Below are 17,626 nucleotides of genomic sequence, written 5' to 3' on the forward strand. Positions count from 1 at the left end.
ACACACACACACACACACACACACACACACACTCACCCCCACCCCCGGTCCCTAAGCGCCTTGGAGCCTCCTAGCCGGTGACCCCGAGCCCCCGCGGTGAGAGCCGCGGGAGCGTCTCCCCGGCGCCCCCTCCTCCCGCTCCCTACCCGAGCTCACCACTCCTCCCCTCGCCTCCTCCCTCCCTGCCCCCTCCTCCTCCTCCCCCTCCCCCGCGTCTGGGGCGCGGGCTGCGCGCAGCCAAGCCCCCTCGTCGCGCGCCCCTCCCCGCGCGCACCCCGAGCCCGCATCGCGCTTGCAGAGTGGATGCGGCCACGGGGCGGTCTCTAATTACCTCCTGTCCTCCGGTGGCCCGTGAATAATGGCTACTGAGGGCGCTCGCAGGGGCTGCTGAGAAGGAAACGCGGGGCGCGAGAGGCGCGGCGCGCGCGGGAGCGCGAGGGAGAAAGGAGCGAGCCCGGTGCCGCCGCGAGCGGCGGGCGGAGAGAAAGGAATCGTGCGAGCGCTCACATTTTTTTCTCCCAAGGATCTCATCTGGCCGCCGCGTTCTGGAAGAGGCGAGGGGGAGAGCGCGCGCGAGAGGAGGAGGAGGAGGAGAGAGACGGCGCGGGGAAGGGGAGACGGCGAGACGCGCAGCGCCGGCGCCCGGGAGATCCAGGAGGAACCCGCAGGTATTGTTGGCGGCAGAGCTTTGTGTCTTCGGGGGGCCGTTCCGGGGCACGAGGGCTCCCGGAGCCCCCGGGACGCCGCCGCGCTCAGACCTGCCCCAAACCCGGGGCTGCCGACGCTGGTGGCCGCCGGCCGCGGGCACCCCTCCCGCCGCGCCGCGATCTTGGCTGGAGTTGCAGATTTGCCTCTTTGGGGGTTTTCCACGCTGGTTGAGGGAATCGGTCTCAGGAGAAGGAATTTCTTTCTTTCCTTTTTTGTTTGTTTCTTTTTCTTTTTCTTTTCTTTTTTTTTTTTTTCTTTCTTTTTTTGTGTGTGTGGCCGCAGTTCGGTTGTGTTGGGGACTTCCCCCTCCCCTTTCTTCCACAATACATTGGTGAGAGGTCTTGGCGACTGTGGCACTGGTGGACGACAGGGGGCTGAGATGGCGGGGCTGGTGGCCGCGGATGGGAAGGTGAGGGACGCCAGAGACGAAGGAGTTTTGCTCAAGTTCGCAGTTTGCGCGCTGGAGCCGGTCAGGCCGGGGAGGGCCGTCTGCGCACCCTGTCCTGCTCCAGGCAACCGGTGGGAAACTTCCCGAGAGCGCTGCCTCCCCGGGGACTCGGCGCCCCCGACGCCTCCGGGCGCTTCCTCCGGCCGCCGCGGCCCCTCCTTGCCGCCTGCGAGCGCTTAAGGTCGCGCTCTCCCCACCCCCGCCTTCCTCCCTCCCCCGGCAGCTTCCGGATCTGGACAGAGCTGGAGGAGCAGCTTCAAACACTTCCCCTGGAGACCCCTCCCCACTCCCCGCGCCGAAGCCTGCCACACAGGCCCCCCTGCCCTGCACCCCCGCCTCACGCGCGCCTGAGTGGCCAGGCTGACAATGAAATCTCGCGCCTTGCCGTCGGGGGTGGGGGTCGTAGCTGGGTCTCTCTGGGGGCTGGTGACCCGGAGCAGGGGGAGGGGGAGGGAGGACTTCTTGGGGGAGGGGCTTGTTTGGGTTAGAGACGTGGACGTCGGATGGTGCTGTGCTGGGGGAGGGGGCGGGGGTGAGGTGGGGTTCTCGGCCCGGCCTGGGGTCGTGGATTCTAGACCCTCTTGGATTTGTTGATTGGCTGGTGACTTCAGGCACGTCGGACGCCCCCCCCCCAACCTCCTCCCTGCAACTCGGCCTCCTCCCCTCCCCGTACAATGCGGGCTTCAGAGGTGATCCCGAGGGTGATTGTGTGTGTGTGTGTGTGTGTGTGTGTGTGTGTGTGTGTGTATGTGTGTGTGTGAGAGAGAGACAGAGAGAGAGAGACAGAGAGAGAGTGACGGAGTGTTTGTCTCCTGCGATCCACAGCAGACACCGCTCCGGTGACCCGGAGATCCGGACGCCTCGCTCCCTCCCGGGGGCGGGGAGGGGGGAGGGGAGGGGAAGAAAGGGGGAGGGGAGTGGTGGGAACTTCTCCTTTTCCCACTGGGGCCATGGGAGGGGAGTTCTAGACCGGAGAATTTCTGGGGACCGCAGGCCTGTGAGGGTGTGCTCAACGCAAAGTAGGGGTCTTGGGGTCAGAAGCTTCTCGTCACTCCAAGCGCCCAGATCCTTTTGCTCTGGGGGGGAAGGTGTGGATCGGGTGAAAGGCTAGTTGGAACAGGACTAGGGGCCGAGAAGAGTCCATGGAAATCTGCCCCAATTGATTCCCAGGCGAGCTTCCTGGGCTCCTCCTTCCCGGAGTAGGGAGGCCCGGGGACCCCAGGCTGGCAACCCAGGCCTGGGAAAGAAACCCTTCTGCCTAGTTAAAGAGAGGACTTCTGGGCAGGGGGGCGGGGCGGGGGAGGGAAGGCACCTTGGGTGGGGGTGGGGGGGGTGGCAGACTGTTTTCAGGCTGTTCTGTGGCTTGGTTCAGGAATATCAAGAGTTAACCCTTCCCAGAAATCTGTCAGCCCCCACACAGCAGGGACACACTGTGGGACCCTTTGACGTGCTAACAGCGTGACACTGGCTGACAGGAGCTAGCAGATTCCATACTCTGCTTCCCTTCTCAGCAGCCTCAGGCAGCGGGACAGGGCCTGGCTGGGTGGTGCCTTGTTCAAGGGAAGCAGAAATCAGAGCCCAGGGAGGGTACAGCAGCCGGGTAGCCACCATGCGCCAGGGTTATGGGAACTTGAAGTAGAATCACCATGTGGGCTAAGGGGTTGGTCTTTGCCCTGCTCCCCACCTTGACCCTTAAACCACCCACAGCTGGATGGTTGGCGGCTAAGGGTGAGTTCCTGACCCGTGGGCTGGGCTAGGAGACCCTAGGAGCTGAGGGCAGGCCTGGTGGAGGCCAGGGGGAGGCAGGGCTGAAACCTGCAAGATTGATTTCTGCTCCCTACCCCCCCGGGCCCCCTTTTGGGAGTGTGTCTGCCCCCCTCCCGCCCCCCCCCCCCCGCCCACGCATTTGTTTCCTGCAGGTGAGAAGTATTCCCTGCAGATCTTAGAGCCCTGGGCCTGGCACACCATGGGCACTCCGCTTTGGCTGGACAAACACAAGAGTGAATGAATCAATGATGAATGAATGAATACATGAATGAAAGGGGAAAGTTTCTCAATAGCAGACATGTAGTCATTAAAAAAAAAAAAACCTTTTCAATATATACACATGTTACAATATGGTTCAGAGAACCATCTGAGATCTAGAGAAAGAAACAAGGTTACTGACAGTGGGCTACGACAATGTTAATATTTTGATGCTCTTTACAGACTTGGTGGTTGGTTTGTTTTTTTTAAAAGACTTTGTAGCCATTCTCTGTATTCAGATGTATATCCTGCTTTCTTGGTTGGCCCTAACAGGAGCCTTTTCCTGTTTTGTAACCAACTGTTCATAAACACCATGGTTAATATCTTCAGGCTTTTCCAATCGGGTGGATGTACCATCATTTACTTACTATTCCCCTTTTGTTCAACATTCCGGATGCTCCTGATGCATGAGGTAGTGAATATATTTTGCACAGAGCACTTTTTTGTGATGTTTAAGATGATTTTCTCAAAATGACGTTGCTGTTGCTGAAGATTCCGACATTTCTGCAGTGGAAGAAATGGGCTTCTCGTTTTCCCAGAAGTGGGGCACTATTCCCCTTCCTTCCTCACAACCTAGAACCTTCTGTCAGAACTGAAAAGAGCCTGGGCAGTGAATCACCTGTCTGAGCCCCCTCCTTTGACAGAGGAGGAAACCGGGGGCCCAGAGAGGGGATGTGAGTCCCAAGGTCACACCGCAGTCGCTGGGCCTTGCAGCAGCCAGGAACCAACTAGTGATCTGTCATTTTGGTTTCTACGTGTGGGAGGAGTTCCCAGGGATCTTTTAGGCTGACCTTGTCCCATTTCAAAGATTGCAGGTGTGGGGGCACTGAGAATCCAAGAGAGGAGAAGCCCCCAGCTTGCCCCTGGCATCAATGGCCAGCTGGAGCAACAGATAGGCTCCTAAGCCTGTCACATACTTTCTGTGTCACATACACTGGCCCTGCCCACAGGATCTGGGGTCACCAAAGTTGCTAGCCTGTGGGTGGCCAGCCGGGGGCTCCCGTGTTGCCCCTCCTCAAAACTCCTCCTTGCTCTCTGCCATCCCATTTTCCAGAAGGAGAAGTCGAGGATCCAAAGCAGGTGCAGTGAGAGGAGTGGGGCTCCTGTCAGAGGATCCCAGTGGTCGTGCCCTTACCCCTGTGCCTCGGCTTACTTGTCCAAAGACCAAGCTCTGGGTCTCCTCAGGAGCGCCCCGGGGGGGGAAGGGGGGGGGGGGGGAAGGGGGGGGGAGAGAAAGGAACTGAAGGGGAGATCAGTGAGGGAGGGATTAGAAAAGAGGGAGGGGAGCTCAGGAAGGAGGAGAATGAAAATGAAGAAGAGAAGAAGAGGGCACCCAGAGGACAGACTGGGGGACATCACTCCCAGGGCAGGTGTCAGGGCTAGCCAGCGCTGGACCGCCAGGAAAGGCTGGATGTTCTGGGGTGGGCTCTGTGAGGGCTGAGTGAAACAGCTGTTAGCCGGGCTCTGGGATCAGAAGGATCCAGACCAGGTGCGTAGCAGGGAGGCAAGACCTGGGAGGCTTCTGTTCCTGGGTTTCCCTGCAGGGCAGGTGGCAGGGCACCAGGGAGGGGGCTGGGGCAATGGGCACTCCTAGGGGACAAGGTGATTGTGGCTCTGACTTCCCATCGAAGGATAGGAACCTTCTGTTTCCCCACTGCCAGCACGCCAGCTGGCCACCGAGGTTCAGAACAACCCTCCCATGAGCGTCGGTTATTTGGGCATTTCTGTGGTGCATCTCTGTGCTTGGACATGTCCCCGTGCATGTGTACACATCCATGCATGCCTGTGTGTGCATGTCTGTGTGTCTGATCCTATTTGTATGGGGGTGGATTTGCCTGCCAGCCTCTGCGTGCGTGTGTGTGTGTGTGTGTGTGTGTGTGTGCGCGTGCCATGTCTGTCTGCCTTGGACCCTATTTGTATGTTTTTTAAGGGGTCTGTGTGTCTTCCAGCTTGGGCACGTGTGCATGCACGCACGTCTGTGTGTGTGTGCGAATCTGTGTGTAGCCCTGTGTGTGCCATGTCCGTGGGTGTGTGCATATGTCTCTGAGTCTCTGATCCCATTTGTGCATTTCCGGCGGGGGGAGAGCGTGCCCCTGAGCTTGGGCACGTGCATGTTTGTCTGTGTGTGAGCACACACTTTCCTCCTAATGGCCCCAAGAGGGATCCAGGCAGCAGGCTTTTGTGCTGCTTTCAAGGTTGCGGCTGGGTGGGTGAAGGGGGGGGGGGCAGCCTTCAACTGGGAACGGGGGGAGGCAAAAGAAAATCTTAAAAGACCGTCTTCCCTCTGGTCTCCAAGGAGATCAGCCTGTGAAATGATCCGCACGTTAATTAAAAACGATTATATCCTGATTGAGCCATTCCTGCTCACATCCCCCGGCCGGGAAAAGCTGAGACTGAGGCCAGAGGATGCAGAATGGGGCAGGTCTGGCTGCAGGGCGCAGCCCAAGGGAGGGGAGCCCTCCTGGGGAGGGGGCACTGAGTGGCCGGGTGTTGGAATTATATGCCCAACACAGATTTGAGCTTCTCCTTTGAATTTTAAAGACCACCACCCTGCCCCGCTCCTCCCCTTCCCCCCCCCCCCGCCCCCACCTCCCAAGGTGGTACTCTCCGAGGTCCTGGGAGCTGGTTGGCAGGATCCCAGACTTCATGGATTCCCCACTCGTGGGCTAGACACTGGCCTTGTCGTTAACACAGATTCTGAAAGTCAGTATTCATGGTTCAGGTTTTACAGAGAAGTGACATGCTTGAGGTCAAGGAGTCAGAAGTTAGGGACCCCAGGCTGGACCCAGTTCTCTGACCCTAAGCTCCAGACCCACTTCGAGCTCCCAGCTGCCCCGGTCTCTCATGATTAGGGATCCTGCCTGTGTAGGACCCTGAGACGCTGAGGTGTCAGTGACAGGCCTTCTTATCCTTCGTGGCATCCTGAGATGGTTCCTTTCTCATCCAAGCTGCACAGGGCATAGGGGTGTGGTGTCCATTCATGTGGGGAGCCAGATGACTCTCTGGCCCTGGGCAGCTCTGGTCTGACTCTTGTCACTTGCGCCATCCTGGGCAGGGCCTCTTCCTCCTCCCTCCCACTGTCCCCCGTGAGGTGGCTGACACTGTGACACCAGACCAGCCACAGGTGCTCCTCAGTGCCTGCTGGATACTGTGTACCCATAGTCCTGGGTATCTGCCACCAAGACCTTTCTGGAAAAAACCTGGGCCTGGTCACGCTCTGCCTTACCTGGTTATCTCGCCCCCAGTCAGCCTTGGAAAGACTACTGTCGTAGAAAGTAGTCATAATAATAATAAACCAGGTGACCCTCAGCTTACACCCCAGAATTATGTGTTGCCCTGGTTCACAAGTGCTAGGTGCTTCGGTAAACCCTTTTAGCTCAGCATTTGTGGGGACCCAACTGTCCACAGGCATGGCCCACTGCCCTATCCCTTCTCGTTCCACGCACTTGCACTTGTGCACCTAGGCCCAGCTTCTCCGAGAGGAGGAGACCCTTCTTTAGGTCAGCCACACCCAAAAGCACATGAGAACATTGGCCTCAAGCAAGGACTTTTCACTGAGCCTTGGTTTCCCCTTTGGGCAGTGGGGATCATGGCTTTTTCCGGACCGGACTGTCAGAAAAGTAAAGAAAACCAGGTCAGGTTTGTTCAAACGTCTAGCAGCATCGGGACGCACAGAGGGCCTCATTAAGCATTCATCTGTCCATTCAGGGCATCTGTGTGTTAGCGCGACAGGGGCCTTGGGTTTGCTGGCTTGTAGGGTGGGAGACATGTTGTATTCCATGCTTTCTAGGAGACAGTCTGGGGTTGAGGTGACTGTCATTTCAGTAGAAACCTTCAGGGAGCCAAGAATCTCACTGGACACCCCCTGCAGGTGCATTATTAAAGATAGTGTCTGTGAAAAGGAAGGGGATGTTCCTCCTGAGCCAAGTTCCACATTCTAAGGGGGGCCTTGACCAAGGGGAGGGTTCTGAGATCAGAAATGATGTCATGGGGAGTTAGAGGGGCAGATGGGACCCAAAAAAGTCAGCATCCACCTGTTCCCAAGGTCAGACTTGGAAGAGAGGCACGCAGGTGTCACTCATCGCACAAAAAGCATTTTGAGCTGAAGCAGGCGGAGACACTGTGCCTACCCCAGGTCATCCCTTGCAAGGTGCCACCTCCCAGGAGCACTTTGACCCATAGGGTGCCTGCTTTCCCAAAAAATATCTGCTTCTTGCCTTTCTCAGGGCCTGAGATGCCTCCTTTCGTCACTGCCAAAGGGTCAAAACATTGAAAGTTCTGCTTAAAATGCAAACCTATTACTTGGCAGGAGTGATCAGAAGCTGAACTCATGTTTGCATAATGTGGGGGCCAGCAACCTCGAAGTCCCACAGGGCCAGTGGGCAAAGCTAATGAGGATGTGAGGGCTGTCTGGCCTTCGTGGGGCTCAGCAGCTCAGCTCTGCCAGGGTGGCCTGTGGGGATGCAGCCCAGGGTGCCTGTCACCTACCTTCTTAGGAAGCAGGATTGCGATGTTTACATGACATCTCCTGGTTTGTGTCTGTTGTCACCTGATCCAGCAACCCACCTGTGGCCAAATTCAGACACCCCCCCCCCTCCCCCAACCAGGCTGCCAGTCTGGAGCCTCTTGACTTAATATATCCGCCCTCTGTGCCTGGCCTTGAACCTCAGTCTGCAGGGCCCTGAAAACCGTGCACAGGGCCAGCCTCGTGCACATCCCACGCTCGCCCTGGCCCTTGTTAGTGGTCTTAGAAGTGAGGGTGTGGGAGCGTGGAGATCACACACAGGGGTGCTGGGACCCGACTGGAACAGGTCGGCCTGACCCTGTCCGTGTGGCTCACCGTGGCCTGACCCAGTCTTGTACATGCACGACTGAGTTCCCACAGCTGCTGCCATTGACGGGGCTCAGCGGGGGGGGGGGGGGGCGGGGGAGGTTGGGTTGGGGAGGGACAGCAGGCATCTGGTGGGAGCCTGGTTTATAGGTCGAGTTTCATTTCCTACAATCCTTCATTCGGCGGATGTTTGCTGACAGCCCAGAGAGGCACATTCAGGCCATGTCCAGGGAGAGTCAGGGTGGACCTCCCAGTGGAGGAAACATGGGCCCTGGGTCTGAAAGGGGGAGCATTTGACCACAGGAGGGACTGTCACTATACAGCCTGCCGGGAAGCCCAGAGGCACAAAAGGGCCAGGAGAGCTCTAGAAAGACAGGGGTGGGGGAGGCAAGGAGGCAGAGAGGCAGGAGTGGAGGCTGAAAAGGAGTCTGGGGCCTCGACCGTGGTGAAGGGTTTTACCCTGAAGGCAGTGGGAAAAGAAGGCTGTTCCAGGCAGGGAACACAGCTGGAGTCAGGGCTCGAATGAGCCAAGGAGGAGAAAAGCCAGGGATGATCAGAAAAGGACCCGGTGGGGCTGTGAGTCCTTTGGCTGGCCGGCCGGTTCTCCTTTCATAGCCTCTGCCCTCCCTCGGCACTGAGGCCTCCAGTTCTAGGTGCTGCTGGGGCCTGAACTGAACGAGAGCATCCTCCCCCCTTGGACGGAGCCTTCGCCGACCCCCTGCCGAATTCCTGCCTCAGTTTGGAGCAGCTCTGCCCAGCCCTGCGGCGTCTGAGTCTTGGGAGGGATGATTACCTCTCGCTGGGGAAAGAGGTGGATGTCCTCGGGGACCAGTAATTAAAGCCCAGCAGATTGTAATTCCCTAAAAAGAAGGCGCAGCACAGAGAGAGAGAGAGAGGAGTGGTACCCAGGGCCCCAGGGAGGACAGGAGGAGGAGCAGCATGGGGGATGCGGGCCGCACAGGGTCGGGGGTGATAAAATAATACCTGAAATCCTATTATTCGGAATGTTCTCTCAGCGAGGCCTCCCCAGTGCTGGGTCCTGAGCTCTTGGTTATTTCCCGTCTTCGCTCCCATTTCACAGGGTGAAGGAGGGAAAGGTCCCACCATCCCCATTCCAGAGATGAAGAAACTGAGGCTTGGAGAAGTCAGGCAACTCTGGTTCAAGGCCCCTCTGGCCTAGTAAGAAGCCGGGGACGAACCCAGGGCTGTGTCTGAGCATGGCCCTCTTTGCTGGGTATTTGTGGTGCGGAGGGTACTGCCCAACCCCAGGGGAGGCCCAGCGGGGCACCCCTCCTGACACTCCCCATGTTTGGAGTCTCCTGTCTAGGGGAGGAGCAAGGGGATCATGCGTCCCACTGTGGTCACTGAAAGGAGTCTGTCATCCAGGGCTGACACTGTCATTCAGTTACTCACCTGCTCTGTGATGCGAGGCGAGAGCCGGTTCCCCCTGGTCATCTCCTCATCTGTAAAAGGCTCGGATTATCTTAAGGTTCCTTGTAGCCCAAACAGCTGGATTGGCCAGTAGGGCAAATCCTGACAGCGGAGGTAAGTAACCTTTGAGAATTTTGCGCCCTCGGAGCCCTTTGTGATGTTAAGGGGCTTCAGTTTTTGCATGCTGGAGGGAGGCCGGCTCTCTTATCATCCCCGTGTGTCACAAAAGCACACAGAGGCTCAAAGAGGTCCCTGCTGCTCTGGGGAGAGCCCTCTCCTAGAAAATTAAGACCTACTTTCCACAGTCCTGCTGCCCAGCCCTAACTCCCCTCTGTCCTCTTCCAGGGAGAGGTAGAGAGACCAGGGCCTGAGAACCCAGACCAGAAACTGTTGGCTGTGTGATGCCCTCAGATGGGTGCTGTTTGAGCAGCGCATAGTTTAAAAAAATTTTTTTCAATGTTTATTTATTTTTTGAAAGAGGGAGAGAGAGAGAGAGAGAGAGAGACAGAGCATGAACGGGATAGGGGCACAGAGAGAGAGACACAGAATCTGAAGCAGGCTCCAGGCTCCAAGCTGTCAGCACAGAGCCCGACGCGGGGCCCGAACCCATGAATCACGAGATCACGACCTGAGCTGAAGCTGGACACTTACCGACTGAGCCACCCAGGTGCCCCGTCCAGCACACCAGTTGAAAATACAACATGAGATTTCACACGAAAGTCCTACTTTTTGCTTCTCTGAAACTAGAAACCCACCTATGCCCACGGGGTGCTAAAGGCAGAGCTGAGATGGGCTGCCACCTTCTGCCCGGCCCTGTGCAGTCCTCACCCCCCACCCCCACCCCACCTCCATCCTGCCTGGCCCTCTGTTCCCATCCTGGCCCCTGGCTCTCACTTGTCTTGGGTAGATTACATCTTTGAACCTCACCTGTAAAATGTCAGAACCAAGGAACTGATTTCAAACTGTGTCTTGAAGTGTTTTCCAGAAATTCTCCAGGAAAAAAAAAAAAAAAAGGAAAGGGTGCCCCACGTGGGGGGGGACCTCCTGGAGAAAAACGAGGAGGTGCAAAAGGGCTCAGAGTAGTACTTGAGGAGAAACATCGAACTCTCCTTGCCTGTTACCGCCGTGCTTGGGGGGGCCTGGACACAGACACCCGTTGGACTCTTCTGGTGCCATAGCATGGCTCATTCGTTGCGGTCACTCATATGGCCCTCACAGCACCCCTGATAGAGCACCATTGTGGGGGCTTTTATTCTCATGTTTACTGGACAGAGAGAAGTGGAGGGCAGAGAGGTGAAGTGACATGCCCTGGGTCCCAGCGAGGGCGGGATTCTGACAAGGGCCCTGTTCTTGACTGCTGGCCCAGTGCTCGTTCTGATCTAAGATACTGTAAAAATTGGCTCTTAGGTGAGCTGCTTTTTCCTGTGCATTTTAAAAAATGCTCTTTTAGTTAATATGCGGGAGGGATTTCGATGTTCTCGTACATAACCTTTTGCTGAAGCGACAACGTGCGATAAAAGGGTCCCAGGAGAGCTGGTGTAATTTGGGCTGTGAGGGACAGAGAATACCAATGCAGAAGCCTCTCCAGAAAGCCCGCTGCTCCTGGGAACTGGGATACGGGGGGTGGGGGCAGCCCTCTCACCTCACCATGCCGAGGCCAGGCCCTGAGCTGTCTCCCAACTTGGACCCTGGGACCATGTGTTCATCCAGATCATGCTTGACTATTTGGCTTTTTTTATTCCCTCACAGTTTTGAGTGAAGGTCTCAGTTCCTACAGGAGGAGGTCAAGGTAGAGAGGAACAGAGTATCCAGCACACAAAGAGCCTAAGAGTGGGGTGGTGGCTATGGGACAGACCCGAAAGCCCCATTTGTAGGCAAGAGCTGGCCAGTTGGCGGGGAGGTAGACAAAGGGGCCCATGCTGAGGGCACATTGAAGGGCACCTTCAAGGTCTTTTCAGCATTTGCCCTTGGTCCCAAAGGATCCAAAAAGGGGGCTTGGGAGGTTCCAGTTAATTGAGGCTGATTCTAAATCGGGAGGCTTAATAAATGGTAATTATCATCCTGTGGGAGCAGACCAGAGCTCCCAATGCTGCCAGGAACAGAGATCATGGATCCAGGGCCCCTTTCCCCTCCCACACCTAGAGGCTCAGAGCTTCCACCCGCAGAGGGGTCCGGGACCTGGTGCAGACCAGGGGCCACCCCCTCCTTCCTGTGTGTGGGTCCCGGGCATGAAGGTGTATGGCATCCCTGCCTGTGTGTCTGCACGTGAGATCTTTAGACACTGAGGCACATCGCGTGTCTGCATATGTACGAGTGTGCATGCACGCACGTGAGTGTGCATACGTGTGTGCTGGTACCGGGCCACCCTCCGCTCAGCCACCTCCAGGCCCCCTTCCTTCCCCACCCGTCAAGGGACAGAGAGAAGAGACTCTCCCATGTAGAATCTCAGCAGGGCATGGACTTTGCGACTCTGGAAAGCAGTGCCCTGTGGACAGAGGTGACCGTGCAAGGTTTTGGTTCCACCCAAAGAGGGACTTCTGTCATGTAGAGTGTCATTTAGCAGAGGTGGCCTGGGGGGGTGGCTGCTCCAAGGGGAAGGGAGTGTCCCCTCTCAGCAGGTTTGCAAGCAGATGCCGAACATGTACTTTCCTGTCTTTTGCAGTCCCTTCTAAGCCCAAGTCCTGGCGCCGTGAATCCCCTCCCCCCACACCCCTCCACCCCCACCCCCACCAACCCCCCTCCCCTTGCTGGCACGCATCAGTCACTGAGGCCGCTGCTCCGTCTTGCCAGCCCAGACTGGTCTGAGGGACTGGCAGAGGGCTTCTGCCCCTTGGTGTCCCCAGAACTTGGCTCAGAGAGCCCCAGGGAATGTGGATGAGGAGGATAGCTCTGTGTGTGTGTGTGTGTGTGTGTGTGTGTGTGTGTGTGTGTGTGATGGTGGATTTGTATGTGTATCTGTGTTGTGTGTGTGCATTTGCATGTGTTCTGTACACTTGAATGAGCAGGGCTGCAAGTGTGGAGTATGGATCTCCATGTAGAGAGTGTGTAATGTGTGTGGCTCTGAGGGGTGGGAGGTGGGCTGAGGGTGTTTCCGTGCACTGTAGGTATTGACCATCAAGTGTGCATGTGGGCCAGTGGATATGCTTGTGACCAGGGTGGGGGGGGGGGGGGGGGGGGCGGGGTCCCGCCAACTCCTTCCTGGTCCATTTCTTCCCACCCCAGGTCCCTGTCACCACCCTTGCCCCCCAGATCAGATCCTCAGGGGCTCCCAGCCACCCCAAACCCTAACCATCCTCACCCCCACTGATGGGGACCTTGACACCTGCCAGCCCATGTCTTGACTTCATCCTTGCTTCTAGCACAATAGCAGGCCCAGCATGGGGCTGAGAGATCCCAGGGGGCATCCCATAGGGACAAGGGAGGAGGAGGAAGAGGAGGCCTCCGGTTCACTGCTCAGCCCCTCCCCAGAAGGTCCTGAAGGATGTGGGTTTCTGTGTTTCTGCAGCCTCCGGGCCACACAGGGAGGGAGGCCTTTCTGGGGCTACCACCGGCATTTCTAGATGTAAGCCGGAACATTTCCAGAGATGGAATGTTTTTAGAACGTGAGACCTGGCACTTCTGGAGACAGGATGAGGACGTTTCTAGAGATAAGATGGAAAGCATTTCTGGAGGAGGGACAGGTGTGAGGATGACATGGGGGCATTTTGAGAAACGAAGTCTGAACATTTCTGGAGATAGGGGAGGGCATTTTCTGGAGTAAAGATAAAGCCTTTCTGGATTCCAAACATTGCTAGAGATGAAACATTTCTGGAAATGGACTATTTCTAGAGATCAACTGTAGTACCTCTGGAAATGGAGTGTTTTTGAAGATGATGCAGGAGTATTTCTGGGAATAAAATAGGGCATTTCTGGATTTGAGGTATTTTTGGAGCTGAAATGGAACATCTCTAGAGATGGGATGTGATATTTCTGGAAGTGGAACATTTCTCGGAGCTAAGATGGAGCCTTTATGGAGAGCACTGGCATTTATGGAGAAGGATTATATTTGAAGATGAGAGAGGATTTCTGGAGATCAGATGGAATGTTTCTGGAGATGGAACATTCTGGAGATGGAATGCTCTGGAGCTGAGAATTTCTGGATTCAAACCAAGCGTTTCTGGAGAGGAAATGTGTCATTCTCAGAAAAGGATCAAGGATGGGATATTTCTGGAGATGGTGTTTTCTGGAGATGAGAGGGCCGTTGCTAAAGCTGGCTGTTTGCCTCTTGGAGTAGTAAATGGGAGAGGGTCTCGGGGGGGGGGGGGGGGGGGGCAGCAACGCTCCCCTACCTGTGCAGGAGATGGGCCTGAGGTCCGGAGGGGAGGCCCTTGCCCAAGCCCACTCCTCCTGTGAGTGGCAGAGCAGCCCTTCTGGGGACCTTTCCAGAGCCACCCCCTCCCTCAGGCTTGTGCTGGAATCCTCCCCCAAGGGAGGCTAGAACCCTCTCAGTTCTGTTCTTGGGGTCCCTGCCCCTATCCTGGTGGGGCCCTGGCAGTCTCCAGGCTCACTGCAGGAACAGGCAGTGACTGAATGGTTAAATTTAATTTAATTCCATTTCTTTGGAGCCATCTGAGGCTTACTCCCCAGCCCTCTCTGCCAGGAGCCTCCACCCTCTCTGGAGCCAATATCCCCACCACCCCCCTACCTTGGAGCAGCCCTGAGGTTGGCCTTGCTTCAGCAGAAGGGAAAAAGGGGTACAAGGCTGAACACCGGTGAAGGTCCAGGTCCCTCCCTGCTCAGGCCCAGGCTGACCGTGGGGGTGCCAGGCTACCTCCCCCCACCCCCCGCCCCAGCCCCGACTCCCAGGAAGCGGCTATTGAGGCCTGTCAGCACTTGAGCCGGCCTGGAGCCCCGGAGTAATTATTTCTCTTCCTTAATTGAAATTTCAGCCTCAGTGATCCTGCCTCGGAAGTGTGAGGTGGGGGAGGGTGGGGAGCCCCCTTCCCTGCCCCCAGTGCCAGCCTCCATGCCCCAAACGCTGGTGATGGGCATGGGGTGGAGGGGCGCAGCTCAGAGAGATGAGGGTTAGGGTTAGTTACGGCCACACTGCAGTTAAAAAGCTGACCCTTTCACCTGACGGTTTGGGCGAAGGTCGAGGGGCGGAGGGCGGCCGGCCTGAGGCAGGTGTACAATTGGGGGCAGCCACGCTGGGGGGTTCTGAGCCAGGGTAGCAGGAGGGAGTGGGCTTCCAGGGGTGCCCCTGCCTCCTCCCGGATCTGGCAGGGATCTGAGGGGGTGGCCTGGGGGGCTGTGACTCCGGCCGAGCAGGCCATGATGGCGGCAGAGGCCCAGTTCCTGGTTCAGGGCTGGGTGAGGCAGCTGGCCTGGTGGGGTGGGGTGGGCTGTGGCTGGTGGGGGCAGCTGAGGAGGCTGTTTTCCCAGCTGTGGTCAGGCTGGGCGGAGCATCCGGGCTGGGCGCTGGGTCACCACACACACACACACACACACACACACACACACACACACACACACACCCTCTTTCCCTCTCTCTCTTTTCCTCTCTCTCTCTCTCTCTCTCTCCCCCTACCCTCCTCCCTTTCTCCCTCTCCCTCTCTGTCTACCTGGGTGGTCCCTGCCACCCCACAGGGCCTGAGGCCTGTCTGCTGGTGGAAACGGAGGACTCTAGGGGCCAGCCAGGAAAAGCCATGGGCTCCAGACAGGCCAAGAGCCCACCCCTCCTGAGCTTCTGAGAGGCGGCTCTGAGGGGCTCAGGCTAAATGCAGAGGCTCCCAGCAGCTTCTACCCACAACTGCCCAGACTCAGGCCAGTGTTCCCATCACAAGGGAGCAACTGTGGTCACCCTCCCCACCCCACCCCCAGCCCCTGGTTCTTGCCCTCAGGGTCTCAGTCTTCCCCAACTGGGAAATGGGGTTTGTGGTCAGCTTCGTGGGAGTTTTCAGGGCTGAAAGGCCTGCCAGGTGCTCAACGAACACTGTAAGCACAGGCTGTTCTTCGCGCTGTTGTTATTAATAAATGTGCCTAAGCCTGAGCAGGCCCAGGCCAGCCCCCCGCAGGTAGTAGGAGCTCAGGGAATGGCAGCAGCTGTCATCACGGTTGTTACCGGGAGGGTGTTTTCCCGGCACCCAGAAATGTCCGTCGGGGAGCTCCCGGCCTGGGGCCTTCTCTGCCCCTGGGTGGGCAGGTTTTGTGACCAGGGAGACTAAGGCCTTTGGGAGTCAGGACAGGGTGGGGACAGAGAGCAGGAGATGGCTGCCTCCTCCGTGCACACGGCTCTCACTCCACACACACACACACACACACACACACACACACACACACACAGGGCATCACACATCATCCATTAAGAGCTCCTGGAAAACCCACTGAGGGAAGAGCCCTGCTCAGCAAGGCCATGTCACTGCAGCTTGCCTGACCCCTGGGTCGCAGAAGCTCACAGCCCATCTTCAGTGGGGAGCGGGCTACCACTGGCCTCCGAGGACAAGAGGGACAGAGGGAGCTGGATGGAGGGGACAGGTCAGCTCCAGCAGCTGAGAAAGGGAGCTGAAGAAGGCAGCGCCCACGAGTGGCCCATTTGCTTAGAGGGCGGGGGGCGGGGGGGTGGGCAGGACAGGCACAGGGGGAGATGCGGAGGGATGAGGGTGCGGGGAGACGACCTGGCAGCAGACGTTGGGGGCCTGTGGCATTGGAACCTGAGCTTGGCCCAGCTGCGGGATGCCTGCTGCTCATCTGGGCTGTGGCCCCCTCCGCCCGCAGAGCTTGGGGACCTCTGTTCTGGCTCTGCTCCAGACATATTCCAATACCTGCCTTTTCCCCTGACCTCCTGCTGCCACACTGGCTTCCCTTGCCCCTCTGCGTGTGAATTTTGAGGCCTTGAGCCACCACCTGCCAGGAGCTGGGCTTGGTCCTCCTGGCAGTGGGGGCGCCCCAGAGGCCGCCCGGGGTGGGTCCCAGGCGCCAGTCCAGCTCGTCAGTCGGCTGCTGGGCTGACCTTGTCACCTTGGGTCCAGAGAGAGGGCAGCCCCTCCCCCACACGCACAGAGCCAGCAGAGCTGACATGACTCACCTCACCGGTGCAAACAACTCCCTCTTCCCACTGGGGGGAAGCAGGAAGCTTCCTGAAGCTGCAGCCCTCCACAGCTGGCTTCCCAGAGGATATGGGGATCGCTCACCTCCATGGGTCAGACCCTGTGCCGCTCCAGGACCCACCCAGAACCTTGGGAGATCCTTCGGGACCGCCACGTTTAGGAGGGAAGGAGGTACGCAGACACGCAGGTGCGGACCTTTGCAATCAAGTGCTCAGGGCCTCCCAGCTCCCTCTCCGCCCACAGAAACCCTGGGCCCCGGCGGCCAGTGCTGTGCCTTCTCCCTAACACGGCTGTCCCTGGAGGATTGGGATCACTGTCCCCCCCCGATGCGTCACATCTACCAAATTGGAAGAGTGGCGCGTCCCCTCTCAGCCTGGAGATGGCCAGTGTGGGGAGAGACCTGACACTGGGTCAGGGGCTTCCTATGGGTTGAGAGTAAAAGAACTGACACCAGGCCACACGGCTAGGATTTGAACTGGCTTCCGCCAACCACAGCTCCCGGGCGGAGAGGTCCAAGCAGCACAGGCCTGTGGGACAGTGCTGTTTTTTGTATTTACTTCTGCCCCCCACCCCTTCGCCCACCCTGTCAGGCCTCCAGGGCAGACCCTGTCTTGATTTTCCCCAGAACAAAGCGGCCTCTACTAGACATGCCAAAGCGGAGGCTTCAATCAGAGCAGGTGAAAGGGAACTCCGTCTGGCCTTTTGTTACTCAAGGAGGAAGTGAAGGAAATGGATTTGCCCTTGAACAGGGAGAGAGGGAGACCAGGGAGGGGGTGGGGGGCATGTGCTCAAGGATGGGGCACACCTGAGATGAGACTTCTCCCCACCCGCTAGAGCATCGAGAGCGTGGTCGTCATTTTAGTATTCCGCATGCACACGCACGCACACACACACGGGCACGCGCACACACTCAGATGCACTCACACGTGTCAATCCCATCTTCCCCCCCCCACCACCACCCCCCCACCACCGTCTGAGGTTCCCTCCAAACCAGGAAGCAGAGAAAAAAAGGAGAAAGGGAGAGAGAAAAAGAGATTAGTGGGAAGAAAATCCGATTCTGGAGTTACCTTAGTTACCAGCTCTAATGACTCGTGGGGC

At 57.7% G+C, this 17,626-nt stretch overlaps 1 protein-coding gene and 1 long non-coding RNA gene across 2 annotated transcripts in view; one reads left to right on the forward strand and one right to left on the reverse strand.

The window, feature by feature from the left end:
* The window catches only part of LOC121015804 (uncharacterized), an 11,170-nt gene extending 10,645 nt beyond the window's left edge, over positions 1 to 525 (reverse strand). The window contains exon 1 of the long non-coding RNA XR_005783974.1: positions 332 to 525. This is a non-coding gene — a long non-coding RNA (uncharacterized LOC121015804). The remainder of the gene's footprint in view (positions 1 to 331) is intronic.
* The window catches only part of RAI1 (retinoic acid induced 1), a 120,452-nt gene that overhangs the window by 38,542 nt on the left and 64,284 nt on the right, over positions 1 to 17,626 (forward strand). The window contains exon 2 of the mRNA XM_040453006.1: positions 524 to 668. The gene's annotated coding sequence lies outside the window, so the exon portion shown is untranslated. The remainder of the gene's footprint in view (positions 1 to 523; positions 669 to 17,626) is intronic.

The sequence above is a fragment of the Herpailurus yagouaroundi genome, unplaced genomic scaffold (genome assembly GCF_014898765.1).
Source record: "Herpailurus yagouaroundi ecotype Mexico unplaced genomic scaffold, PumYag 208, whole genome shotgun sequence".
Lineage (NCBI taxonomy): Eukaryota > Metazoa > Chordata > Mammalia > Carnivora > Felidae > Herpailurus > Herpailurus yagouaroundi.